Consider the following 27,796-nt stretch of genomic DNA (forward strand, 5'->3'; position numbering starts at 1 on the left):
TGTTTCTCTGGGTGTGCCTCTGTGTGTGTGTGTGTGTTGTGTGTGTGTGTGTGTGTGGTTATGGGGTGGCTTTTGAACTAACCAAGATGACTGGTTCCATATCTGGCAGAGAGGCAGGTGGATCTCTGGGAGTTTGAGGCCAGCCAGCCTGGTTGACAAGAGCTAGTTCCAAAGACAGGCTCCAAAGCAACAGAGAAACCCTTCCTTGAAAATAAAAACAAGAACAGAAACCAAAAATAAAATAAAACATAAATTAAATGAGTGAGTGAGTGAGTGAGAGAGAGAGAGAGAGAGAGAAAAGAAATGTTGATTTGTTGATTTACAGACAAGAAATAAGAAAAAACAAAACCATAATACAAAACCATAATGTTACCAAGATGACAGCCTGGTTTATATAGTGAGTTAAAGGTATTATACAGAGAAACCCTGCACCAAAAATTAATAATAATAATAATAAAAGAAGAAAACAGAAAAAAACAAGTAAGGAAAAAGAAAGGAAGGAAGGAAAAAACAGGTGTTTTCCTTTTTTTCTTTGTTTATCTCAGGTTATTTTATTTTAATTTATTTTTTTTAATTGCAGCAGCAGTATATTTTGGGCAGCACATTTCTTTATTCTCAGTTCTCAGCCCTTAGAAATCAGGAGAGGCAGAAACAGGCAAACCGCTGTGAGTTTGAGGCCACCTTGTTCTGCAGTGTGAGTTTCAGGACAGGCAAAGCGACAGACACAGAGAAACCCTTTCTTAGGGGGGAAAAGTGTGTTTAGTACAGGCCTTTAATTCCGGCACTAGGAAGCAGAGGTAGAGGCAGGGGCAGCTAGATCTCTGTGAGTCTGAGGCCAGCCTTGTCTACAAAGTGTCTACAAAGTGAGGCCTGCTTTCTTACGGTTCTTTTTCAGTAGTTGTGTTTGTACAACCCCACACCCCACTTCTCATACTAAATACCGAGTCTGAGAAAATTAAAACAGCCGTGGAAAAATTCCCACTTGGATGTCTGTTCCTGCCCTGTAAAACAAGAACCACAACAAAAATATCCATATCTAAGCAGGCCAATTAAATTGTAGCCTCACCCTTTAAAGGTTCTAGCTGTTGGGAAGGGCTGGTGACCTTGAACTTTACTAGTCTCTGAAATCTGCCTTCTCACTTTTACCAGGTGCCCTCAGGGGCCAGGAGTGGAGGCCAGGGCCCCTGCTACAGGAGATTTCCTAGATTGCCTACAGCCGCTTAGGATTCCTGGGCCTGCTTAGAGAAAGACACAGGACACTTGAGAAGCAGAGAAAAAAAATTTTTTTTTTTTGGTTTTCTGAGACAAGGATTTTCTGTAGCTTGGCAACTGTCCTGGAACTGTAGACGACCAGGCTGGCCTCAAACTCACAGAGATCTGCCTGCCTCTGTCTGCCACAGAGAAAATTACAACAGCCATGGAATAATATGAAAAATTCTGATTTACGCCAGGCAGTGGTGGCGCACGCCTTTAATCAATCCCAGCACTTGGGAGGCAGAGGCAGGCAGATCTCTGTGATTTCGAGACCAGCCTGGTCTACAAGAGCTAGTTCCAGGACAGGCTCCAAAACCACAGAGAAACCCTGTCTCGAAAAACCAAAAAAATAAAAATGAAAATAATAAGGATAAAATAAAATGTTAAAAAAAGAAAAATTCTGACTTTGATATCATTTCCAGGAATACTGATGCAGTGAATTATTTGGAATATTTTCACTTCCGACAGAAAAAAATAAAAATGTCATTTTATTGATTTCTTTTTGAGGGTCTCTTTCCCACCAGGATGGTTTGCACTTGCTGGGTTGTTGAAGATGATCTCCTGATCCTTGTATTCCCAGTTCCTGAGTGCTGCCGGCAGGACAGACATGGGCTCACTATACACTCGAGTTTTTGATGCAGTACTGAGAACCTGGAGCCCAAAGGACAAGGCTTCAGCTTCCCCTGCCCCTCTGACATAGGCCAGATACATAAATGATTACCCAGATTTTATTTAAATCTCTCAGTGTGGCTTGTGTATGTGGGGGAGACAGGGAAGGTATCACATTTCAAAACATTTTCATAACTGCACTTAGCACTGCATTCTTTTCCATTTATTTTACTTTTATTTGAGAGTGTTTCCAATTGTGTAGGACTTAGTTAAATTTCAATTTCTTAAGGAATTTTTTTATGGTTTTCTTAACTTTATTTTATGTGCAAATGTCTGAAGATGTCAGATCACCCAGAAACTGAATTTACAATCACTATGAGCTGCCATGCAGGTGCTGGGAATTGAACCCAATTTCTCTGGAAGAGCTGCGAAACTAGCTCTCCAGGCTCTTCTTAATTTAAAAGTTTATTTATGTGTCTCTGGGTGTGGCTGTGCCTGTGTTTGGTTTGTGTGTGTGTTGTGGGGGGGAGGGTTGTGGGGGGGTGGCTTTTGACCTCACCAGACAAAGGCATTCAAGAGCACTGGCTCCATATTTAACAGAAACAGGATCATTGGGAGTTTTAGGACAGCCTGGTCTACAAGAAAGGAGCTAGTTTTAACAACAGTCTCCAAAGCAGCAGAGAAACCCTGTCTCATAAAGCAAAACACAAAACCAAACATATTTGAGAGAGAGAGAGAGAGAGAGAGAGAGAGAGAGAGAGAGAGAGAGAGAGAAGACAGCTAGGGCTGTTACACAGAGAAACCGTGCCTCAAGAACTAACTAATAAAAGAAGGGGAAAAAAACCAAGAGAGCAAGAAAGCAAAAAAATCAAGCAAGCAAGCAAGAAGGAAAGCTAGAGAGAAACCCTGTCTCAGAAAACAAAAAAATAAATAAATAAACTAATAAATGAATGAATAGATAGATAGATAGATAGATAGATAGATAGATAGATAGATAGATAGATAGATCATAAAACACCTCCAAGATCAGGGAGACCAAAGCAGGCAGATCACTGTGAGTTTAAGGCTACTTTGTCCTGCAGATTGAGATTCAGGACAAGCAAAGTGACACAGGAAAACCCTGTTTTCAAAAAAAATGTGTTTAGTGTAAGCCTTTAATGCCATCACTAGAAGGCAGAGGCAGGCGGATCTCTGTGAATCTGAGGCCAGTCTTGTTTACAAAGTGAGTCCCAGGGCATACAAGGATACACAACGAAACCCTGTGTTGCAAAACAACAAATAAACAAACAGATAATAACAATAAAAATATTTGAGAGTTCAAATAATTGACCTCAGCCACAATAAAAAAAATATAAAAATAAAAATATCAAAAGCATTTGAACGGGGGCTGGAGAGATGGCTCAGTGGTTAAGAGCATTGCCTGCTCTTCCAAAGGTCCTGAGTTCAGTTCCCAGCAACCACATGGTGGCTCACAACCATCTGTAATAGGGTCTGGTGCTCTCTTCTGGCCTTCAGACATACACACAGAAAGAATATTGTATACATAATAAATAAATATTTATTTTAAAAAAAGGCATTTGAACGCATCGGCACAGGAGACCGCTTCCTAAATCTAACTCCAGTAGCACAGACTCTGAGAGAAACAAAATTAATCAATGGGACCTCCTGAAACTGAAAAGCTTCTTCTGTAAAGCAAAGGACATGGTCAACAAGACAAAACGACGGCCTTACAGAATGGGCAAAGATCTTCACTAACCCCACATCAGACAGAGGTCTGATCTCCAAAATATACAAAGAACTCAAGACATTGGTCATCTCAAGAACAAATAATCCAATTCACAACATGGAGGTACAGACCTAAACAGAGAACTCTCAACCGAAAAATCTAAAATGGCTGAAAGACACTTAAGGAAATGTTCAACACCCTTAGTCATCAGAGATATGTAAATCAAAACAGCTCTGAGATTCCACTTTATACCTGTAAGAATGGCCAAGATCTAAAACACTGATGACAACTTATGCTGGAGAGGATGTGGGGAAAAGGGAACACTCCTGCATCGCTGGTGGGAATGCAAGCTGGTACAGCCCCCTTTGGATGTCAGTGTGGCGATTTCTCAGAAAATTAGGAAACAACCTTCCTCAAGACCCAGCAATACCACGTTTAGGTAAATATGTAAAGGACACTGAGAGAAACAATTAATAAGTGAGACCTCCTGAAACTGAAAAGCTTCTGTAAAGCAAGAACATGGCCAACAAGACAAAACGACGGCCTTACAGAATGGGAAAAGATCTTCACTAATCTCCAAAATACACAAAGAACTCGAGAAATTGGTCATCCAAAGAACAAATAATCCAATTTTAAAAAATGGAGTACGGACCTAAACAGAGAACTCTCAACAGAGGGATCTAAAATGGTTGAAAGACACTTAAATGTTGGGTCGAGGGGGGGGGTCATGCAAAGATGAGAACACCACCAAGTCTAATAAACCAAAAACAAACTTAAAAATAAAAACATACCGCGAGTCACAGAAGCTTATCAGCTAGCTGAGACCACAGGCAGAGTTTGGGCTTCTGACACTGTGGCAAAAGGCCGGTTTCTGAAACCCATTTTTATAGTAGGGGCATCATTGCGCGGTGGTGGCGCAAGCCTTTAATCCCAGCACTCTAGGAGGCAGAGGCAGGCGGATCTCTGTGAGTTCGACACCAGCCTGGTCTATGGAGCTAGTTCCAGGACAGGCTCCAAAGCCACAGAGAAACCCTGTTTCGAAAAACCAAAAAAAAAAAATTATGTTTCTCTGGGTGTGCCTCTGTGTGTGTGTGTGTGTTGTGTGTGTGTGTGTGTGTGGTTATGGGGTGGCTTTTGAACTAACCAAGATGACTGGTTCCATATCTGGCAGAGAGGCAGGTGGATCTCTGGGAGTTTGAGGCCAGCCAGCCTGGTTGACAAGAGCTAGTTCCAAAGACAGGCTCCAAAGCAACAGAGAAACCCTTCCTTGAAAATAAAAACAAGAACAGAAACCAAAAATAAAATAAAACATAAATTAAATGAGTGAGTGAGTGAGTGAGAGAGAGAGAGAGAGAGAGAAAAGAAATGTTGATTTGTTGATTTACAGACAAGAAATAAGAAAAAACAAAACCATAATACAAAACCATAATGTTACCAAAATGACAGCCTGGTTTATATAGTGAGTTAAAGGTATTATACAGAGAAACCCTGCACCAAAAATTAATAATAATAATAATAAAAGAAGAAAACAGAAAAAAACAAGTAAGGAAAAAGAAAGGAAGGAAGGAAAAAACAGGTGTTTTCCTTTTTTCCTTTGTTTATCTCAGGTTATTTTATTTTAATTTATTTTTTTTAATTGCAGCAGCAGTATATTTTGGGCAGCACATTTCTTTATTCTCAGTTCTCAGCCCTTAGAAATCAGGAGAGGCAGAAACAGGCAAACCGCTGTGAGTTTGAGGCCACCTTGTTCTGCAGTGTGAGTTTCAGGACAGGCAAAGCGACAGACACAGAGAAACCCTTTCTTAGGGGGGAAAAGTGTGTTTAGTACAGGCCTTTAATTCCGGCACTAGGAAGCAGAGGTAGAGGCAGGGGCAGCTAGATCTCTGTGAGTCTGAGGCCAGCCTTGTCTACAAAGTGTCTACAAAGTGAGGCCTGCTTTCTTACGGTTCTTTTTCAGTAGTTGTGTTTGTACAACCCCACACCCCACTTCTCATACTAAATACCGAGTCTGAGAAAATTAAAACAGCCGTGGAAAAATTCCCACTTGGATGTCTGTTCCTGCCCTGTAAAACAAGAACCACAACAAAAATATCCATATCTAAGCAGGCCAATTAAATTGTAGCCTCACCCTTTAAAGGTTCTAGCTGTTGGGAAGGGCTGGTGACCTTGAACTTTACTAGTCTCTGAAATCTGCCTTCTCACTTTTACCAGGTGCCCTCAGGGGCCAGGAGTGGAGGCCAGGGCCCCTGCTACAGGAGATTTCCTAGATCGCCTACAGCCGCTTAGGATTCCTGGGCCTGCTTAGAGAAAGACACAGGACACTTGAGAAGCAGAGAAAAAAAATTTTTTTTTTTTGGTTTTCTGAGACAAGGATTTTCTGTAGCTTGGCAACTGTCCTGGAACTGTAGACGACCAGGCTGGCCTCAAACTCACAGAGATCTGCCTGCCTCTGTCTGCCACAGAGAAAATTACAACAGCCATGGAATAATATGAAAAATTCTGATTTACGCCAGGCAGTGGTGGCGCACGCCTTTAATCAATCCCAGCACTTGGGAGGCAGAGGCAGGCAGATCTCTGTGATTTCGAGACCAGCCTGGTCTACAAGAGCTAGTTCCAGGACAGGCTCCAAAACCACAGAGAAACCCTGTCTCGAAAAACCAAAAAAATAAAAATGAAAATAATAAGGATAAAATAAAATGTTAAAAAAAGAAAAATTCTGACTTTGATATCATTTCCAGGAATACTGATGCAGTGAATTATTTGGAATATTTTCACTTCCGACAGAAAAAAATAAAAATGTCATTTTATTGATTTCTTTTTGAGGGTCTCTTTCCCACCAGGATGGTTTGCACTTGCTGGGTTGTTGAAGATGATCTCCTGATCCTTGTATTCCCAGTTCCTGAGTGCTGCCGGCAGGACAGACATGGGCTCACTATACACTCGAGTTTTTGATGCAGTACTGAGAACCTGGAGCCCAAAGGACAAGGCTTCAGCTTCCCCTGCCCCTCTGACATAGGCCAGATACATAAATGATTACCCAGATTTTATTTAAATCTCTCAGTGTGGCTTGTGTATGTGGGGGAGACAGGGAAGGTATCACATTTCAAAACATTTTCATAACTGCACTTAGCACTGCATTCTTTTCCATTTATTTTACTTTTATTTGAGAGTGTTTCCAATTGTGTAGGACTTAGTTAAATTTCAATTTCTTAAGGAATTTTTTTATGGTTTTCTTAACTTTATTTTATGTGCAAATGTCTGAAGATGTCAGATCACCCAGAAACTGAATTTACAATCACTATGAGCTGCCATGCAGGTGCTGGGAATTGAACCCAATTTCTCTGGAAGAGCTGCGAAACTAGCTCTCCAGGCTCTTCTTAATTTAAAAGTTTATTTATGTGTCTCTGGGTGTGGCTGTGCCTGTGTTTGGTTTGTGTGTGTGTTGTGGGGGGGAGGGTTGTGGGGGGGTGGCTTTTGACCTCACCAGACAAAGGCATTCAAGAGCACTGGCTCCATATTTAACAGAAACAGGATCATTGGGAGTTTTAGGACAGCCTGGTCTACAAGAAAGGAGCTAGTTTTAACAACAGTCTCCAAAGCAGCAGAGAAACCCTGTCTCATAAAGCAAAACACAAAACCAAACATATTTGAGAGAGAGAGAGAGAGAGAGAGAGAGAGAGAGAGAGAGAGAGAGAGAGAGAAGACAGCTAGGGCTGTTACACAGAGAAACCGTGCCTCAAGAACTAACTAATAAAAGAAGGGGAAAAAAACCAAGAGAGCAAGAAAGCAAAAAAATCAAGCAAGCAAGCAAGAAGGAAAGCTAGAGAGAAACCCTGTCTCAGAAAACAAAAAAATAAATAAATAAACTAATAAATGAATGAATAGATAGATAGATAGATAGATAGATAGATAGATAGATAGATAGATAGATCATAAAACACCTCCAAGATCAGGGAGACCAAAGCAGGCAGATCACTGTGAGTTTAAGGCTACTTTGTCCTGCAGATTGAGATTCAGGACAAGCAAAGTGACACAGGAAAACCCTGTTTTCAAAAAAAATGTGTTTAGTGTAAGCCTTTAATGCCATCACTAGAAGGCAGAGGCAGGCGGATCTCTGTGAATCTGAGGCCAGTCTTGTTTACAAAGTGAGTCCCAGGGCATACAAGGATACACAACGAAACCCTGTGTTGCAAAACAACAAATAAACAAACAGATAATAACAATAAAAATATTTGAGAGTTCAAATAATTGACCTCAGCCACAATAAAAAAAATATAAAAATAAAAATATCAAAAGCATTTGAACGGGGGCTGGAGAGATGGCTCAGTGGTTAAGAGCATTGCCTGCTCTTCCAAAGGTCCTGAGTTCAGTTCCCAGCAACCACATGGTGGCTCACAACCATCTGTAATAGGGTCTGGTGCTCTCTTCTGGCCTTCAGACATACACACAGAAAGAATATTGTATACATAATAAATAAATATTTATTTTAAAAAAAGGCATTTGAACGCATCGGCACAGGAGACCGCTTCCTAAATCTAACTCCAGTAGCACAGACTCTGAGAGAAACAAAATTAATCAATGGGACCTCCTGAAACTGAAAAGCTTCTTCTGTAAAGCAAAGGACATGGTCAACAAGACAAAACGACGGCCTTACAGAATGGGCAAAGATCTTCACTAACCCCACATCAGACAGAGGTCTGATCTCCAAAATATACAAAGAACTCAAGACATTGGTCATCTCAAGAACAAATAATCCAATTCACAACATGGAGGTACAGACCTAAACAGAGAACTCTCAACCGAAAAATCTAAAATGGCTGAAAGACACTTAAGGAAATGTTCAACACCCTTAGTCATCAGAGATATGTAAATCAAAACAGCTCTGAGATTCCACTTTATACCTGTAAGAATGGCCAAGATCTAAAACACTGATGACAACTTATGCTGGAGAGGATGTGGGGAAAAGGGAACACTCCTGCATCGCTGGTGGGAATGCAAGCTGGTACAGCCCCCTTTGGATGTCAGTGTGGCGATTTCTCAGAAAATTAGGAAACAACCTTCCTCAAGACCCAGCAATACCACGTTTAGGTAAATATGTAAAGGACACTGAGAGAAACAATTAATAAGTGAGACCTCCTGAAACTGAAAAGCTTCTGTAAAGCAAGAACATGGCCAACAAGACAAAACGACGGCCTTACAGAATGGGAAAAGATCTTCACTAATCTCCAAAATACACAAAGAACTCGAGAAATTGGTCATCCAAAGAACAAATAATCCAATTTTAAAAAATGGAGTACGGACCTAAACAGAGAACTCTCAACAGAGGGATCTAAAATGGTTGAAAGACACTTAAATGTTGGGTCGAGGGGGGGGGTCATGCAAAGATGAGAACACCACCAAGTCTAATAAACCAAAAACAAACTTAAAAATAAAAACATACCGCGAGTCACAGAAGCTTATCAGCTAGCTGAGACCACAGGCAGAGTTTGGGCTTCTGACACTGTGGCAAAAGGCCGGTTTCTGAAACCCATTTTTATAGTAGGGGCATCATTGCGCGGTGGTGGCGCAAGCCTTTAATCCCAGCACTCTAGGAGGCAGAGGCAGGCGGATCTCTGTGAGTTCGACACCAGCCTGGTCTATGGAGCTAGTTCCAGGACAGGCTCCAAAGCCACAGAGAAACCCTGTTTCGAAAAACCAAAAAAAAAAAAATTATGTTTCTCTGGGTGTGCCTCTGTGTGTGTGTGTGTGTTGTGTGTGTGTGTGTGTGTGGTTATGGGGTGGCTTTTGAACTAACCAAGATGACTGGTTCCATATCTGGCAGAGAGGCAGGTGGATCTCTGGGAGTTTGAGGCCAGCCAGCCTGGTTGACAAGAGCTAGTTCCAAAGACAGGCTCCAAAGCAACAGAGAAACCCTTCCTTGAAAATAAAAACAAGAACAGAAACCAAAAATAAAATAAAACATAAATTAAATGAGTGAGTGAGTGAGTGAGAGAGAGAGAGAGAGAGAGAAAAGAAATGTTGATTTGTTGATTTACAGACAAGAAATAAGAAAAAACAAAACCATAATACAAAACCATAATGTTACCAAGATGACAGCCTGGTTTATATAGTGAGTTAAAGGTATTATACAGAGAAACCCTGCACCAAAAATTAATAATAATAATAATAAAAGAAGAAAACAGAAAAAAACAAGTAAGGAAAAAGAAAGGAAGGAAGGAAAAAACAGGTGTTTTCCTTTTTTTCTTTGTTTATCTCAGGTTATTTTATTTTAATTTATTTTTTTTAATTGCAGCAGCAGTATATTTTGGGCAGCACATTTCTTTATTCTCAGTTCTCAGCCCTTAGAAATCAGGAGAGGCAGAAACAGGCAAACCGCTGTGAGTTTGAGGCCACCTTGTTCTGCAGTGTGAGTTTCAGGACAGGCAAAGCGACAGACACAGAGAAACCCTTTCTTAGGGGGGAAAAGTGTGTTTAGTACAGGCCTTTAATTCCGGCACTAGGAAGCAGAGGTAGAGGCAGGGGCAGCTAGATCTCTGTGAGTCTGAGGCCAGCCTTGTCTACAAAGTGTCTACAAAGTGAGGCCTGCTTTCTTACGGTTCTTTTTCAGTAGTTGTGTTTGTACAACCCCACACCCCACTTCTCATACTAAATACCGAGTCTGAGAAAATTAAAACAGCCGTGGAAAAATTCCCACTTGGATGTCTGTTCCTGCCCTGTAAAACAAGAACCACAACAAAAATATCCATATCTAAGCAGGCCAATTAAATTGTAGCCTCACCCTTTAAAGGTTCTAGCTGTTGGGAAGGGCTGGTGACCTTGAACTTTACTAGTCTCTGAAATCTGCCTTCTCACTTTTACCAGGTGCCCTCAGGGGCCAGGAGTGGAGGCCAGGGCCCCTGCTACAGGAGATTTCCTAGATCGCCTACAGCCGCTTAGGATTCCTGGGCCTGCTTAGAGAAAGACACAGGACACTTGAGAAGCAGAGAAAAAAATTTTTTTTTTTTTGGTTTTCTGAGACAAGGATTTTCTGTAGCTTGGCAACTGTCCTGGAACTGTAGACGACCAGGCTGGCCTCAAACTCACAGAGATCTGCCTGCCTCTGTCTGCCACAGAGAAAATTACAACAGCCATGGAATAATATGAAAAATTCTGATTTACGCCAGGCAGTGGTGGCGCACGCCTTTAATCAATCCCAGCACTTGGGAGGCAGAGGCAGGCAGATCTCTGTGATTTCGAGACCAGCCTGGTCTACAAGAGCTAGTTCCAGGACAGGCTCCAAAACCACAGAGAAACCCTGTCTCGAAAAACCAAAAAAATAAAAATGAAAATAATAAGGATAAAATAAAATGTTAAAAAAAGAAAAATTCTGACTTTGATATCATTTCCAGGAATACTGATGCAGTGAATTATTTGGAATATTTTCACTTCCGACAGAAAAAAATAAAAATGTCATTTTATTGATTTCTTTTTGAGGGTCTCTTTCCCACCAGGATGGTTTGCACTTGCTGGGTTGTTGAAGATGATCTCCTGATCCTTGTATTCCCAGTTCCTGAGTGCTGCCGGCAGGACAGACATGGGCTCACTATACACTCGAGTTTTTGATGCAGTACTGAGAACCTGGAGCCCAAAGGACAAGGCTTCAGCTTCCCCTGCCCCTCTGACATAGGCCAGATACATAAATGATTACCCAGATTTTATTTAAATCTCTCAGTGTGGCTTGTGTATGTGGGGGAGACAGGGAAGGTATCACATTTCAAAACATTTTCATAACTGCACTTAGCACTGCATTCTTTTCCATTTATTTTACTTTTATTTGAGAGTGTTTCCAATTGTGTAGGACTTAGTTAAATTTCAATTTCTTAAGGAATTTTTTTATGGTTTTCTTAACTTTATTTTATGTGCAAATGTCTGAAGATGTCAGATCACCCAGAAACTGAATTTACAATCACTATGAGCTGCCATGCAGGTGCTGGGAATTGAACCCAATTTCTCTGGAAGAGCTGCGAAACTAGCTCTCCAGGCTCTTCTTAATTTAAAAGTTTATTTATGTGTCTCTGGGTGTGGCTGTGCCTGTGTTTGGTTTGTGTGTGTGTTGTGGGGGGGAGGGTTGTGGGGGGGTGGCTTTTGACCTCACCAGACAAAGGCATTCAAGAGCACTGGCTCCATATTTAACAGAAACAGGATCATTGGGAGTTTTAGGACAGCCTGGTCTACAAGAAAGGAGCTAGTTTTAACAACAGTCTCCAAAGCAGCAGAGAAACCCTGTCTCATAAAGCAAAACACAAAACCAAACATATTTGAGAGAGAGAGAGAGAGAGAGAGAGAGAGAGAGAGAGAGAGAGAGAGAGAGAAGACAGCTAGGGCTGTTACACAGAGAAACCGTGCCTCAAGAACTAACTAATAAAAGAAGGGGAAAAAAACCAAGAGAGCAAGAAAGCAAAAAAATCAAGCAAGCAAGCAAGAAGGAAAGCTAGAGAGAAACCCTGTCTCAGAAAACAAAAAAATAAATAAATAAACTAATAAATGAATGAATAGATAGATAGATAGATAGATAGATAGATAGATAGATAGATAGATAGATCATAAAACACCTCCAAGATCAGGGAGACCAAAGCAGGCAGATCACTGTGAGTTTAAGGCTACTTTGTCCTGCAGATTGAGATTCAGGACAAGCAAAGTGACACAGGAAAACCCTGTTTTCAAAAAAAATGTGTTTAGTGTAAGCCTTTAATGCCATCACTAGAAGGCAGAGGCAGGCGGATCTCTGTGAATCTGAGGCCAGTCTTGTTTACAAAGTGAGTCCCAGGGCATACAAGGATACACAACGAAACCCTGTGTTGCAAAACAACAAATAAACAAACAGATAATAACAATAAAAATATTTGAGAGTTCAAATAATTGACCTCAGCCACAATAAAAAAAATATAAAAATAAAAATATCAAAAGCATTTGAACGGGGGCTGGAGAGATGGCTCAGTGGTTAAGAGCATTGCCTGCTCTTCCAAAGGTCCTGAGTTCAGTTCCCAGCAACCACATGGTGGCTCACAACCATCTGTAATAGGGTCTGGTGCTCTCTTCTGGCCTTCAGACATACACACAGAAAGAATATTGTATACATAATAAATAAATATTTATTTTAAAAAAAGGCATTTGAACGCATCGGCACAGGAGACCGCTTCCTAAATCTAACTCCAGTAGCACAGACTCTGAGAGAAACAAAATTAATCAATGGGACCTCCTGAAACTGAAAAGCTTCTTCTGTAAAGCAAAGGACATGGTCAACAAGACAAAACGACGGCCTTACAGAATGGGCAAAGATCTTCACTAACCCCACATCAGACAGAGGTCTGATCTCCAAAATATACAAAGAACTCAAGACATTGGTCATCTCAAGAACAAATAATCCAATTCACAACATGGAGGTACAGACCTAAACAGAGAACTCTCAACCGAAAAATCTAAAATGGCTGAAAGACACTTAAGGAAATGTTCAACACCCTTAGTCATCAGAGATATGTAAATCAAAACAGCTCTGAGATTCCACTTTATACCTGTAAGAATGGCCAAGATCTAAAACACTGATGACAACTTATGCTGGAGAGGATGTGGGGAAAAGGGAACACTCCTGCATCGCTGGTGGGAATGCAAGCTGGTACAGCCCCCTTTGGATGTCAGTGTGGCGATTTCTCAGAAAATTAGGAAACAACCTTCCTCAAGACCCAGCAATACCACGTTTAGGTAAATATGTAAAGGACACTGAGAGAAACAATTAATAAGTGAGACCTCCTGAAACTGAAAAGCTTCTGTAAAGCAAGAACATGGCCAACAAGACAAAACGACGGCCTTACAGAATGGGAAAAGATCTTCACTAATCTCCAAAATACACAAAGAACTCGAGAAATTGGTCATCCAAAGAACAAATAATCCAATTTTAAAAAATGGAGTACGGACCTAAACAGAGAACTCTCAACAGAGGGATCTAAAATGGTTGAAAGACACTTAAATGTTGGGTCGAGGGGGGGGGTCATGCAAAGATGAGAACACCACCAAGTCTAATAAACCAAAAACAAACTTAAAAATAAAAGCGAGTCACAGAAGCTTATCAGCTAGCTGAGACCACAGGCAGAGTTTGGGCTTCTGACACTGTGGCAAAAGGCCGGTTTCTGAAACCCATTTTTATAGTAGGGGCATCATTGCGCGGTGGTGGCGCAAGCCTTTAATCCCAGCACTCTAGGAGGCAGAGGCAGGCGGATCTCTGTGAGTTCGACACCAGCCTGGTCTATGGAGCTAGTTCCAGGACAGGCTCCAAAGCCACAGAGAAACCCTGTTTCGAAAAACCAAAAAAAAAAAAATTATGTTTCTCTGGGTGTGCCTCTGTGTGTGTGTGTGTGTGTGTGTGTGTTGTGTGTGTGTGTGTGTGTGGTTATGGGGTGGCTTTTGAACTAACCAAGATGACTGGTTCCATATCTGGCAGAGAGGCAGGTGGATCTCTGGGAGTTTGAGGCCAGCCAGCCTGGTTGACAAGAGCTAGTTCCAAAGACAGGCTCCAAAGCAACAGAGAAACCCTTCCTTGAAAATAAAAACAAGAACAGAAACCAAAAATAAAATAAAACATAAATTAAATGAGTGAGTGAGAGAGAGAGAGAGAGAGAGAGAGAGAGAGAGAGAGAGAAAAGAAATGTTGATTTGTTGATTTACAGACAAGAAATAAGAAAAAACAAAACCATAATACAAAACCATAATGTTACCAAGATGACAGCCTGGTTTATATAGTGAGTTAAAGGTATTATACAGAGAAACCCTGCACCAAAAATTAATAATAATAATAATAAAAGAAGAAAACAGAAAAAAACAAGTAAGGAAAAAGAAAGGAAGGAAGGAAAAAACAGGTGTTTTCCTTTTTTTCTTTGTTTATCTCAGGTTATTTTATTTTAATTTATTTTTTTTAATTGCAGCAGCAGTATATTTTGGGCAGCACATTTCTTTATTCTCAGTTCTCAGCCCTTAGAAATCAGGAGAGGCAGAAACAGGCAAACCGCTGTGAGTTTGAGGCCACCTTGTTCTGCAGTGTGAGTTTCAGGACAGGCAAAGCGACAGACACAGAGAAACCCTTTCTTAGGGGGGAAAAGTGTGTTTAGTACAGGCCTTTAATTCCGGCACTAGGAAGCAGAGGTAGAGGCAGGGGCAGCTAGATCTCTGTGAGTCTGAGGCCAGCCTTGTCTACAAAGTAAGTTCCAGGGACACAGGGAAACTCTATGTAAAAAACACACACACACACACACACACACACACAAATAAACTAATAATAATAATAATCTAAGAACTCAATTAATTGACTTTACCCACAATTCAAAAATAAAAAAAGAGTGTGTCTGACTGATCAGTGAAAGGACTATGTGGGCCAAGGGGCTGCGACAATTATGGCTTGGTGAGAGGGAGGAACTGAGGAAGGGAGGGAGGTAGGGAGGGAGCCCTGCTTTCTTAGGGTGTGTTGAGTGAGAGAGGAGGAAAGCCTCATTTGTATACATGGATAGCCGGCAATCCCAAGACCACATACTGAAAAGATGGCAACACTTGAGGTGTTCGCATATCAAGCATGACGTTTTGTTCAAAAACCTGTGACTTTTTAATCAGTGACCTGGAGACTAGAAGGAAGTGGTGTTCTGTTCGTCCAGTATGCTAGAATTAAGCAAACCAGTTGAAAACAACAGATATAATTTAATAATTGAAAACAGGGAAACTCACACCACTGGGGTAATGTTTCCCATGTCCAAAACAGGTCTGGAGAACACCATGCAAAGAGAGCCAAAGAGAGCAAACTGACCCAGATTCCCAGGTTTTCTTCCCTGGCCCCAAGCAGCCACACCCTAGATAAAAGTGATTGGCTGAGCTTCCCCATCAAGATAGCAACTTCCTCTAAAGGGTGATGACAGAAAAAGTTAAATCAGTCTCTTATCCATTGAAAACATTCTTCATGCCTGAAGGTGACATAGATATTTTAGGAAAGAAAGAAAAGTAAGAGTCCCGAGAAAAAGCAGAAATACACAAATATAAACAATCAGAAATTCTTCAGGCTGAAGGAAAAGAATACCAGAAACAACAACATCCTTTTGTGCAAATAAAGACCATCAGAAGGCTTGAATGTCATCTTAATACCAAGTTCCCTATTTCCACTTTTTTTCCTTTAAAATACACACAGGGCCTGGCAGGATGGCCCAGCGCCTACAGATGTTTGCAGGGACCAAGATGGCCTGAGTTTGCCTCCCTGGTACACTGAAAAGGGAGAACTGACTTCTAAAATTTGCCCGCTACCTCCACGTGTATATTGTGACACACATGCATAAAAACATGTGCACAAAATGTAAAATATATGTGAATGTTTAAAAGAAAATTATGATATTTTAGGAATGTTTAACACATATGCACATGAATTAACTATAGTGTATTGTATAATAAAGAACACTAGAAAATGGCAAATGAATTTCTATTGTTAAAAAGTTTTACTATTGACATATGATCTCACCCTGTATCCCATACTGGACTGAACCTCACTATATGGCACGGCCTGGCCTCAATCTTATATGAAACCATCTTGATCCTGGGATTACAGGTGTGAGGCACCACACCTAACATCAAGATTTACTTTCTGGAAAAAGGGGACAAAAAGCAATACTGGGTAGAATATAAAATACTAAGGACATATAATTTATAATCACTAAAACATATCAAGTTAAAAATAAGAATTGGAGAAACAAAATATGAGGGTATAAGAGTGCAAATGATAAAGATTAGAACGTCACAACAGATACGTTAGCTGTTAATGCATCAAACAATGCAAATGAAGGAGGAATATTTTCTGAACATTAATACCTTATCAGTAAGATAGAGAGTTTAAGAAGTGTGTTTGAGGGCTGGGAGGATGGCACAGCAGTTAGCATCACTGACTGCTCTTCCAGAGGACCCGGGTTCAATTCCCAGCACCCACATGGCACCTCACAGCTTTATGTCACTACAATTCCAGGGGACCTGGCACCCTCACACAGGCCTACATCATGCAGGTCAAACACAAACACACGTAAAATAAAAGTAAGTAATTCTCTTTAAAGTTGAAGAAAAAGATGCTGGCGACAGTGGTGAATCTATCACTGCCTTTAGAATCATTTACTGCTAGTTGCTGGGAATAGCTGCGGCCCTCAGTTCAGTTTAGTCTACTTAGATTGTTGGTGGAGTTTGCAAGTCTGCTGCTTGAGCACTTAGCTCCCAGCAGGTCGCACTGTTGGAGGAGTGTGGGGAGCATCCCAGGCCTGTAGCACGAGGGCAGGGCCTTTGAAGGCTGTTACACTTACCACTCGCTGAATCTGATCTGGAAGCTTTGCATCCTGTCCATTGCCACATGAGGAGTCTCCACCATGTGCCGTGGTCCCCATTAACAGCACCGTGATGGCATTGGTGACACTTTTCCTGGGCAGGGAACCCATGTCAGACCAAATTGTGGGTGAGGATTTTACATGAACAGGGGTGATTCTAAAGCACTTGCACCACTAAAAGCCCACTCTCTCATGGGTGAAGACTCATGGAATCTGCATCTATCTGAATCTCCGGAGGAGGTGGATGACTCCAAAGCAACATTGTTCTCCAGACCCAACAGAGCTGATGCACATAGGACCTCACAGAGACTGTGACATCACTAAAGAGATCTGCAGGAGCTCAAGCCAGCATGGAGGAGGGGAACTGGTCACAAAGCCCTACACCTAGCCAAGTGGCTATTTGTGATTGATAGCTGCTTGGAGAATGAAAACAATTTTCTCAATGGAGTTACACTGGGTATGGCAAACACAGCCCAGGACAGGCCCCATGCCCAGTAGTTTCTAGTATAAATAGGACTTCATGATTTTGTTTTTGACTTATAAACAGACTGTTTTGTTTGTTTTAAGCAAGAGAAAGAGCATGATGTCAAGTTGGGAGGAGTTGGGGAAGGGGGAAAATATGATAGAAATAAAGGTAAAATTTAAAAATAAGGAAAAATTAAAAGTAAAATATATATGATGACGAGGTGCTGAGGAGATGGCTCTTGCAGAGGACCTGACTTCAGTCCCAAGACCCCAAATGGTGGCTCACAACTGCCTGTTATTCCAGTTCCATGGCATATGACAGCATATTATGTCCTCAGTGGGCATATTCACAGACACACACGCAGGGAAAATATCTGCACACTTAAAATTTTAAAAAAAACAAAATCTGAAATAATAATAAGATATATCTGTTGATCTGGATAGTGCCATTAGCTAGAGACCTGAGTTCAGTTTGAAGAACCTACTAACAGCCATCTGTCACTCTGAGGCCACCCTGGGCTATTAACCCGTGTTACATAGTAAGACATATATACGCACAAACACAAACACACACACACACACACGTTCTCCACATAGTCTGTACATTTATATATTTACTTCACCATTATAGTGATTCCATATCATAGGTATTGTTACCATCCACATTGTACACAAGAAATGAAACGCCCAGAGAGACTGAATAAGTAGCTCCCAAGTCATAGAGCAACTAAGATGTTACCCATGATTAAGTCATGCCTCCTAGTCATCCTGATCATTGTGAGGTCAGGAGGCAACCTGGGCCCTCAGTGTTTAACCATATGAAGGAGGCAGTAGATACAGGAAACTGAGAAACACCCAAGATGGCACATTCACGGCTCATGTCCTAGACTCTGACAACTGCTTGCTCTCAGCTCTATGATTTGGAAAAGGATCAGAAAGTCGAGGCAGGGGATCCCAGGTGTGCCAGGTACTGGTTCTCAGACTTTATTCACTGGAAGGGGTATATGAAAGAGATTATATGAGTGTGTGAGGGGAAAATGCACGGAAAATTGTTTGTCTGCCTCCCTAATTTCCTGCAGTGGACCAGTACACAGTCTACCTGTGCTTGGAAATCTTGACCCAGCCTGAAAAGAACAGAAAAGCTTCTCGCCAGGATCTCTATTTTCATCAGGTGCTCGAGGATGTGAATGGCACACAGAATGTGCAAGTGGGACGCGGCAGTGAGGACAGTAAGGACCATGAGCAGAAAAGGAGAAGAGCCAGGAATGTGAGAACAAGACACCCAGTCACTGTGAGGAGCTGCTCAGATACGTTTCCTGGCAATTGTTGTCACGTTATCCACAGTGGGCGCTATGATGCATAAAACTGATGTCACAAAGCTCCTGAAGACCAGTGCTGGATCCATGAATTCATGTGTTCCGGGTTGAGACCAAGTCTCCACCCATCTAGCCATAGTCTTGAGGAGATAGGAACCACAGGAAGGGCCTTAGCCCTGTGCTTCCTGCTTCCTATTCTGGAGGGCTTCCTGGCAAGAGATGGGCACCCCTGGGAGTCAGAGAACCTGACAGGACCTGCTCTGTAGGGACCATCTCCTTTCCTTGGCCAGAAGGGACTGGCAATACACCCTGCTGCTCTCCCCTCTATTCAGCATCCCTGGGGCCCTTCTCAGCCTGAATAACCCCTCATTCTTACCTTCCAGGTTTAAGGTCTGAGGATTCTGCCTCCTCCCCAGGCTGAAGCCATCCATCTACTACTGCAGTCGGCTTCAGTGCCCTTCACGTCACGACCAAATCAACTCGCTCTGTCTCCACGGTCCCAGGTAGGCTGAATTGCCCATTCTTGCTTAAAGGGCATTATTGTTGGTCAGGCCTGAAACATGAGCAAGAAAGAAACTTCCAGATGGCTAGACTCACACTGACTGGTGTACTTGTTTCATTATCTCTTTCCACTCAGCATGATTCTGGGTAGCCTGTGCTGGTTGTCACTGGCTGCTTTCTTCTCTGAGAGCTGGTGCACTGCCCCAAATGAGCTGAGGAATAACGAAGATCTGAGCTAGATGTCCGGACACCAACCTGTCACAATTGTGCTGAACTAAAGAGACTAAAAGACCTAGGATTTGGAGTATGATGGCAGTTGCCAGTGAAGCTGTTAGGCATAAGGTGAGCTCTAGCAGAGAACAACAGACCACAAAAGACAGGCCATAGAACAATGGGTAGGCAGGGTAAGGTCCTGAGATGGCATAAAGATAATGGTGTTGGCCTCCCTGAGATCAAGAGAGAAGGAGATGGCAGTGGGAGACTCTGGAAGGCCCAGCTCACGACCTTCCAAACAGGAAGTGACCAACAATGGGGGACGGTGGTCCATATTAGCTGGATCAGATTAAAACAGCCTCAAGACTTCCTCTTTCCCTTTCCCCAGTAAACTTTCAAGTTAGCTTTGTCTTTTCTTTCTTTTTTTCTTTCTTCCTTCCTTCCTTCCTTCCTTTCTTTCTTTCCTTCTTTCTATCTTTCTTTCTTTCTATCTTCCTTTCTTCCTTCCTTCCTTTCTTCCTTCCTTTCTTCCTTCCCTCTTTCCTTCATCCCTTCCTTCCTTCATTCTTGTTTATCTGAGTTTTTCTGTGTATCCCTGGCTGATCTGGAACTTTCTCTATAAACCAGATTGGCCAAGACCTCAGAGATTCATCTCCCTCTGCCTCCAGAGTTCTGGGATTAAAGGAATGCACCACCATGCCTAACAAACTTCAGCTGTTTCTTAAACTTCTTTACATATTCTTGCATCTTATACACCTACTTACTTATAACAGATTGAATTATAGGTAACCTGGGCTTCTGAGGAAGCACAGCCTTTTCCTAAAAGTATCCATTCTAGGGAGAGCACAAAGGAGAGATGGACAGTGAGAAGAGAAATTTAGGGCCTGTGCCTACCAGGATCTAGGTTGCTGCATGTCGAATTGGCTATATTACTTGCCTCTTTGATTGCTCTGCTTACACTCTTGAGTACTTGACCAACTACTGCATCCTATTGGAATTCTTCCCTTTCGAAAAGAAGAAGGATCAAATGAGGAAATGAATGAAGGAAAGACAGACAAAAAGAAGAAAGGAAGAAAGAGTGCTGCTTAGGTCAAGACCAGAGAAAAACAGAGATCCTCTCTGCTTCATAAGAAAAACCAGTGAGGTAACTGGAAGTAGGGTCAGGAGACAGGAATTAAATAGGGTAGTATCACCTGATTTCTTAGCACTGATACCTGAATTAGATAGGGTAGTATCACCTGATTTCTTAGCACTGATACCTGAACCTCCTTTCAGGCAATTCAAATTAGCATTTGAGCATAAGATCCAAAATTCACTCACTCTCTCTCCCTCGCTCTGTGTGTTTGTGTGTGTGTGTGTGGGGGGGGGGGTATTGTGAGGTTGTAGTGGTGTGTGTGGTATGTAAGCTCCTAGTATGATTTCCTGATGTGTCCAGGAAGGAGAACCTCCACACCAGATGATCAAATGTGTGTGTGTACGTGTGTCTGTGCACAGTCACGCGTGTCTCTGCACATTTGAGGTTGATGCCTATATACAGGTTTGAGTGTGTTTTCTCGTGTCTTGTCCGCTTTTTTTCTGAGACAGAGTCTTTCATTGGCCTGAAGCTCACAAAATAGGGTAAGCTGTCTGACCAGTAAACCCCAGGAACATTACGTATCCACAGTTTTGTGCTGGGATTCCACAACTGGAGTTTTATGTAGATTCTGGGGATTGCAAATCAAGCACCTTGTTAATTGAGCTTTCCCCTCAAATCCTAGGATGAAGTTTTAATTGGGATACAAAATAATCAGTTAGAAATGTGGTTTTTAAAAAGTGGATTTATTTTTTTTAAAAAAGGTGGGGGGGGGGATAATCTGAAAACATTGACTTTGATCCTGAGTTCTAAGTGTTTTCCAAATCAGCTAGGGCTCCAAAAGACCAAGGTATTATTCCACCAAAACCCAAGTTGGTGAGCCAAAGAGTTTAAAACTTACAGCTAACAGATGAGGAGTTACTTACAGGAGCAAAGCAGCGACACCACAGAAAGTCTGACTGCAGCAAGGAAAGATTCCTTCTCTGTAGCCAGATAGATGGAAGTGCCTGCCCGTCAGTCGACCGTTCACACTCTCAGTACTCCAGTGTCTCCAGAGGCTACAGAAACACAAGTAACTGGGTCAGAATCACACACAGATGACAAGGAAATACTTCGAGGAGAGGCTGGAATCTCAGGTGAGAGTCTAATAACTCCCACTCCAGGTTAAATGCCCTTGTATAAAGAACCATCAGCAGGCCGGTGGTGGTAGGGTGTGTAACAAGGAAGCTCAGTAAGTCGTGGAAAGCAAGCCTGTAAGCAGCATTCCTGCCATGGCCTCTGTATACTGGTATATTTGTGTTAAAATGAATAAAGCTTGCCTGAAAATAAGCGGGCAAAGCAGCCACACTCCTCAGCTATACAGGACCGTGGTGGTGGTGGGGAAGCAAAACTTTAATCCCACTGCTCAGGAGGCAGAGGCAGGCAAGTCTCTGAGTTCAAGGCTATTCTGGGCTATACAAGATTGATCCAGAAACAGATATCAGTGTTTGGGAATCACACATGTTTAATCCCAGTACTGGAGAAGGGGAGACAGGAGCAATATGAAGAGCAGAGAGAGGAATATAAAGGGGGAGAGACAGGAACTCAGGAGTGTGGAGTCTGATAATTTGTGGAGACAGGATCATCACCTTGAGTCTGAAGACTTGGTCAAAGGTCTCTCTAGTGGTTGGCTGCTTTGTATTTCTGATCTTCAGCTTGGACCCCAATACCTGCCTCTGGGTTTTTATGATTCTGCTACACCTCTGCTTTGATTTCTGCTTCGAGATTCCTTCCTTGATTTCCTTACATGATGAACTAAAACTGGAAACTTAAATAAAGCCTTTCAATTTGATTTTGACCATAGTGATTACAATTTAAAACTAATACAGCATATTCCCAAGTGGGGGATAAACCAGACACCCTTAAATCTCATATATGGGCCATCCATAATCTTCAGCGTGACACATACCCTGCATTAAGAGCCCCAAACCACCATTAAGGCCACTTGCTTTGAAGAATTTTTTTTTAATTTTAGAGATTTATTTTACGAAAAAGTTGCAAACATAAGACAGAATATTCCCAAATGCCCTGAACCTGGTTGATTCTTTTGTTACGATTTTGAGTGGATGTGTCACAATTGTTGAGCCAATCAAGGCATTCCTAATTACTAAATCCATGGTTTATTCAGATATCCTTATCTTTTACCATTACTCTTTACCATTGTCCATTAGTGTCTCCCACGAAGACACTAATTCATACAGCAGTGGTTCCCATGGCTTTTTGTAAGACATATATTTGTGTTGAGGAATCATTTATACTTCTAGGGTAAAATGAAACGTTAGTGTGTTGCATCCTTCCCTACTGTCTTTATCTCAATGGAGTCACCTTTGGGAAGACCATGAGAAGTTCTTTTCTGAAGTACATCACCTCCATCAAGGTTGCAGAGAACATCAAGTTCTTCATGTTGTATATTGTTCATTTTATAAAAGCTCCCTCCAGAAATGGAAGCCTCACAGACATGGTGGCTGTCCTTGTGTTAATGTCGACCTACCACAGTGTCAACTGAGAGGGAAGCCTCTAATGAGAAACTGCCTACATCAGATGAAGAGGTTGGTCTTTGGACACATGTGTGTGTGGTTTCCCTGATTATTAATTCACAGAAGAGGTCCCGGTCCGCTGTAGGCAATACCATTCCTAGGGAGGAGGCTCTAGGTTAGATAAAGGTACCAGCGAAGCACGAGCCTATGGGCAAGCCAGAGAAGGGACTAGCTAATGTAAGACTTTAAGACAATCCTGAAGCCATTTCTGAGTATTCTAAATCCTCTCAGCCTCCATGCCATAGTGCTTCCCCTCCTCCCCTGGGAACTAAGGACCTTATAGCTACACACGCAGGTACTCAGTTCCTGAACAATTACCCATATACGTACGTTTTGATTCAGTCCCCTGGGAAACGGGGTCAAAATGACCTCTGACCACATCTGATCTGGCAACAGCTCTCTAGTCAATTATTGGTAATAGCCCTTCTGAATGAGCCATTCACAACCCCCCTTGATTCTGCGGCCTTCTCCTTTAAAAGTAGCCTGTGCACACTATTCGAGGTCTCTCGGCTTCCTGAATGCTGAGGGACCCTGTCATGACAGAATTAATAAAATCCTCATGCCTTTGCTTCAGCTATGGTGTGAGAGGTGGTCTCTGGCGGCCACTCCTCCTCGGTGTTTGGACGCTGGAGTCCACTCTTCCTTCCAGGCTTCCTTCCTCCAGGTTCTTGCCTTGAGTTCCTGCCCCGATTTCCCCAGTGATGAACTGTGACTTGGAAGCCTGTGCCAAATAAACCCTTTCTTATCTAAGCTGATTTTGTGTTGGAGTGTTTTAGAACAACGCCAGAAACTGCTACTGTGGCCCACTCTGTTGGCAGACACAGGCAAAGGAAGGCACATTCCAGACTAGTCTGGGCGACATAACGAAACACTGAATCAAAAACTAAAACCCAAACCGTGGTGATAACCACGAAATGAAAGTGTAAATCCACTCTTAGGAATACAGGTCGCTGACCAACATTATTCTGCTGTGTCATGTTATGCCAATGCCTGTCTCTGATGTTCATTCTCTCCTCTCAGAGCCATCGAAGTCCTCCCGTCTCTTGGGCTTTCTCTAATACTGCTGCAGGTATGAAGTGAATTGATCTACCATGACTTCCTTTAAAGGAACCATGGAATTGATTTTTCATGTGTGTCGAGTGAGAGAGGAGGAAAGCCTCATTTGTATACATGGATAGCCGGCAATCCCAAGACCACATACTGAAAAGATGGCAACACTTGAGGTGTTCGCATATCAAGCATGACATGTTTTATTCAAAAACCTGTGACTTTCTAATCAGTGACCTGGAGACTAGAAGGAAGTGGTGTTCTGTTCGACCAGTATGCTAGAATTAAGCAAACCAGTTGAAAACAACAGATATAACTTAATAATTGAAAACGGGGAAACTCACACGACTGGGGTAAAGTTTCCCATGTCCAAAACAGGTCTGGAGAACACCATGCAAAGAGAGCCAAAGAGAGCAAACTCACCCAGATTCCCAGGTTTTCTTCCCTGGCCCCAAGCAGCCACACCCTAGATAAAAGTGATTGGCTGAGCTTCCCCATCAAGATATCAACTTCCTCTAAAGGGTGATGACAGAAAAAGTTAAATCAGTCTCTTATCCATTGAAAACATTCTTCATGCCTGAAGGTGACATAGATATTTTAGGAAAGAAAGAAAAGTAAGAGTCCCGAGAAAAAGCAGAAATACACAAATATACACAATCAGAAATTCTTCAGGCTGAAGGAAAAGAATACCAGAAACAACAAATAAAGACCATAAGAAGGCTTGAATGTCATCTTAATACCAAGTTCCCTATTTCCACTTTTTTTCCTTTAAAATACACACAGGGCCTGGCAGGATGGCCCAGCGCCTACAGATGTTTGCAGGGACCAAGATGGCCTGAGTTTGCCTCCCTGGTACACTGAAAAGGGAGAACTGACTCCTAAAATTTCCCCGCTACCTCCACGTGTATATTGTGACACACATGCATAAAAACATGTGCACAAAATGTAAAATATATGTGAATGTTTAAAAGAAAATTATGATATTTTAGGAATGTTTAACACATATGCACATGAATTAACTATAGTGTATTGTATAATAAAGAACACTAGAAAATGGCAAATGAATTTCTATTGTTAAAAAGTTTTACTATTGGCATATGATCTCACCCTGTATCCCATACTGGACTGAACCTCACTATATGGCACGGCCTGGCCTCAATCTTATATGAAACCATCTTGATCCTGGGATTACAGGTGTGAGGCACCACACCTAACATCAAGATTTACTTTCTGGAAAAAGGGGACAAAAAGCAATACTGGGTAGAATATAAAATACTAAGGACATATAATTTATAATCACTAAAACATATCAAGTTAAAAATAAGAATTGGAGAAACAAAATATGAGGGGGATAAGAGTGCAAATGATAAAGATTAGAGCGTCACAACAGATACGTTAGCTGTTAATGCATCAAACAATGCAAATGAAGGAGGAATATTTTCTGAACATTAATACCTTATCAGTAAGATAGAGATTTTAAGAAGTGTGTTTGAGGGCTGGGAGGATGGCACAGCAGTTAGCATCACTGACTGCTCTTCCAGAGGACCCGGGTTCAATTCCCAGCCCCCACATGGCACCTCACAGCTTTATGTCACTACAATTCCAGGGGACCTGGCACCCTCACACAGGCCTATATCATGCAGGTCAAACACAAACACACGTAAAATAAAAGTAAGTAATTCTCTTTAAAGTTGAAGAAAAAGATGCTGGCGACAGTGGTGAATCTATCACTGCCTTTAGAATCATTTACTGCTAGTTGCTGGGAATAGCTGCTGCCCTCAGTTCAGTTTAGTCTACTTAGATTGTTGGTGGAGTTTGCAAGTCTGCTGCTTGAGCTCTTAGCTCCCAGCAGGTCGCACTGTTGGAGGAGTGTGGGGAGCATCCCAGGCCTGTAGCACGAGGGCAGGGCCTTTGAAGGCTGTTACACTTACCACTCGCTGAATCTGATCTGGAAGCTTTGCATCCTGTCCATTGCCACATGAGGAGTCTCCACCATGTGCCGTGGTCCCCATTAACAGCACCGTGATGGCATTGGTGACACTTTTCCTGGGCAGGGAACCCATGTCAGACCAAATTGTGGGTGAGGATTTTACATGAACAGGGGTGATTCTAAAGCACTTGCACCACTAAAAGCCCACTCTCTCATGGGTGAAGACTCATGGAATCTGCATCTTATCTGAATCTCCGGAGGAGGTGGATGACTCCAAAGCAACATTGTTCTCCAGACCCAACAGAGCTATGCACATAGGACCTCACAGAGACTGTGACATCACTAAAGAGATCTGCAGGAGCTCAAGCCAGATAAAATCTCAGCATGGAGGAGGGGAACTGGTCACAAAGCCCTACACCTAGCCAAGTGGCTATTTGTGATTGATAGCTGCTTGGAGAATGAAAACAATTTTCTCAATGGAGTTACACTGGGTATGGCAAACACAGCCCAGGACAGGCCCCATGCCCCGTAGTTTCTAGTATAAATAGGACTTCATGATTTTGTTTTTGACTTATAAACAGACTGTTTTGTTTGTTTTAAGCAAGAGAAAGAGCATGATGTCAAGTTGGGAGGAGTTGGGGAAGGGGGAAAATATGATAGAAATAAATGTAAAATTTAAAAATAAGGAAAAATTAAAAGTAAAATATATATGATGACGAGGTGCTGAGGAGATGGCTCTTGCAGAGGACCTGACTTCAGTCCCACGACCCCAAATGGTGGCTCACAACTGCCTGTTATTCCAGTTCCATGGCATATGACAGCATATTATGTCCTCAGTGGGCATATTCACAGACACACACGCAGGGAAAGTATCTGCACACTTAAAATTTAAAAAAAAAAACAAAATCTGAAATAATAATAAGATATATCTGTTGATCTGGATAGTGCCATTAGCTAGAGACCTGAGTTCAGTTTGAAGAACCTACTAACAGCCATCTGTCACTCTGAGGCCACCCTGGGCTATTCAACCCGTGTTACATAGTAAGACATATATACGCACAAACACAAACACACACACACACGTTCTCCACATAGTCTGTACATTTATATATTTACTTCACCATTATAGTGATTCCATATCACAGGTATTGTTACCATCCACATTGTACACAAGAAATGAAACGCCCAGAGAGACTGAATAAGTAGCTCCCAAGTCATAGAGCAACTAAGATGTTACCCATGATTAAGTCATGCCTCCTAGTCATCCTGATCATTGTGAGGTCAGGAGGCAACCTGGGCCCTCAGTGTTTAACCATATGAAGGAGGCAGTAGATACAGGAAACTGAGAAACACCCAAGATGGCACATTCACGGCTCATGTCCTAGACTCTGACAACTGCTTGCTCTCAGCTCTATGATTTGGAAAAGGATCAGAAAGTCGAGGCAGGGGATCCCAGGTGTGCCAGGTACTGGTTCTCAGACTTTATTCACTGGAAGGGGTATATGAAAGAGATTATATGAGTGTGTGAGGGGAAAGTGCACGGAAAATTGTTTGTCTGCCTCCCTAATTTCCTGCAGTGGACCAGTACACAGTCTACCTGTGCTTGGAAATCTTGACCCAGCCTGAAAAGAACAGAAAAGCTTCTCGCCAGGATCTCTATTTTCATCAGGTGCTCGAGGATGTGAATGACACACGGAATGTGCATGTGGGGCCCGGCAGT

The 27,796-nt window shown here is 42.1% G+C and overlaps 1 long non-coding RNA gene across 9 annotated transcripts in view; it reads right to left on the reverse strand.

The window, feature by feature from the left end:
• Positions 1 to 27,796, reverse strand: part of LOC142838408 (uncharacterized) — a 102,166-nt gene that overhangs the window by 38,220 nt on the left and 36,150 nt on the right. For 4 of the 9 annotated variants that reach the window (XR_012908556.1, XR_012908560.1, XR_012908559.1 and 1 more), the window contains 2 exons: positions 21,450 to 21,581; positions 19,114 to 19,290 (listed from right to left, as the gene is read on the reverse strand). This is a non-coding gene — a long non-coding RNA (uncharacterized LOC142838408). Of the gene's footprint in view, positions 1 to 16,935; positions 17,051 to 19,113; positions 19,291 to 21,449; positions 21,582 to 26,077; positions 26,193 to 27,796 lie in introns of all 9 variants that reach the window. The other 5 variants (XR_012908562.1, XR_012908564.1, XR_012908558.1 and 2 more) reach the window with 2 other exon arrangements.

The sequence above is a fragment of the Microtus pennsylvanicus genome, chromosome 19 (assembly GCF_037038515.1).
Source record: "Microtus pennsylvanicus isolate mMicPen1 chromosome 19, mMicPen1.hap1, whole genome shotgun sequence".
NCBI lineage: Eukaryota > Metazoa > Chordata > Mammalia > Rodentia > Cricetidae > Microtus > Microtus pennsylvanicus.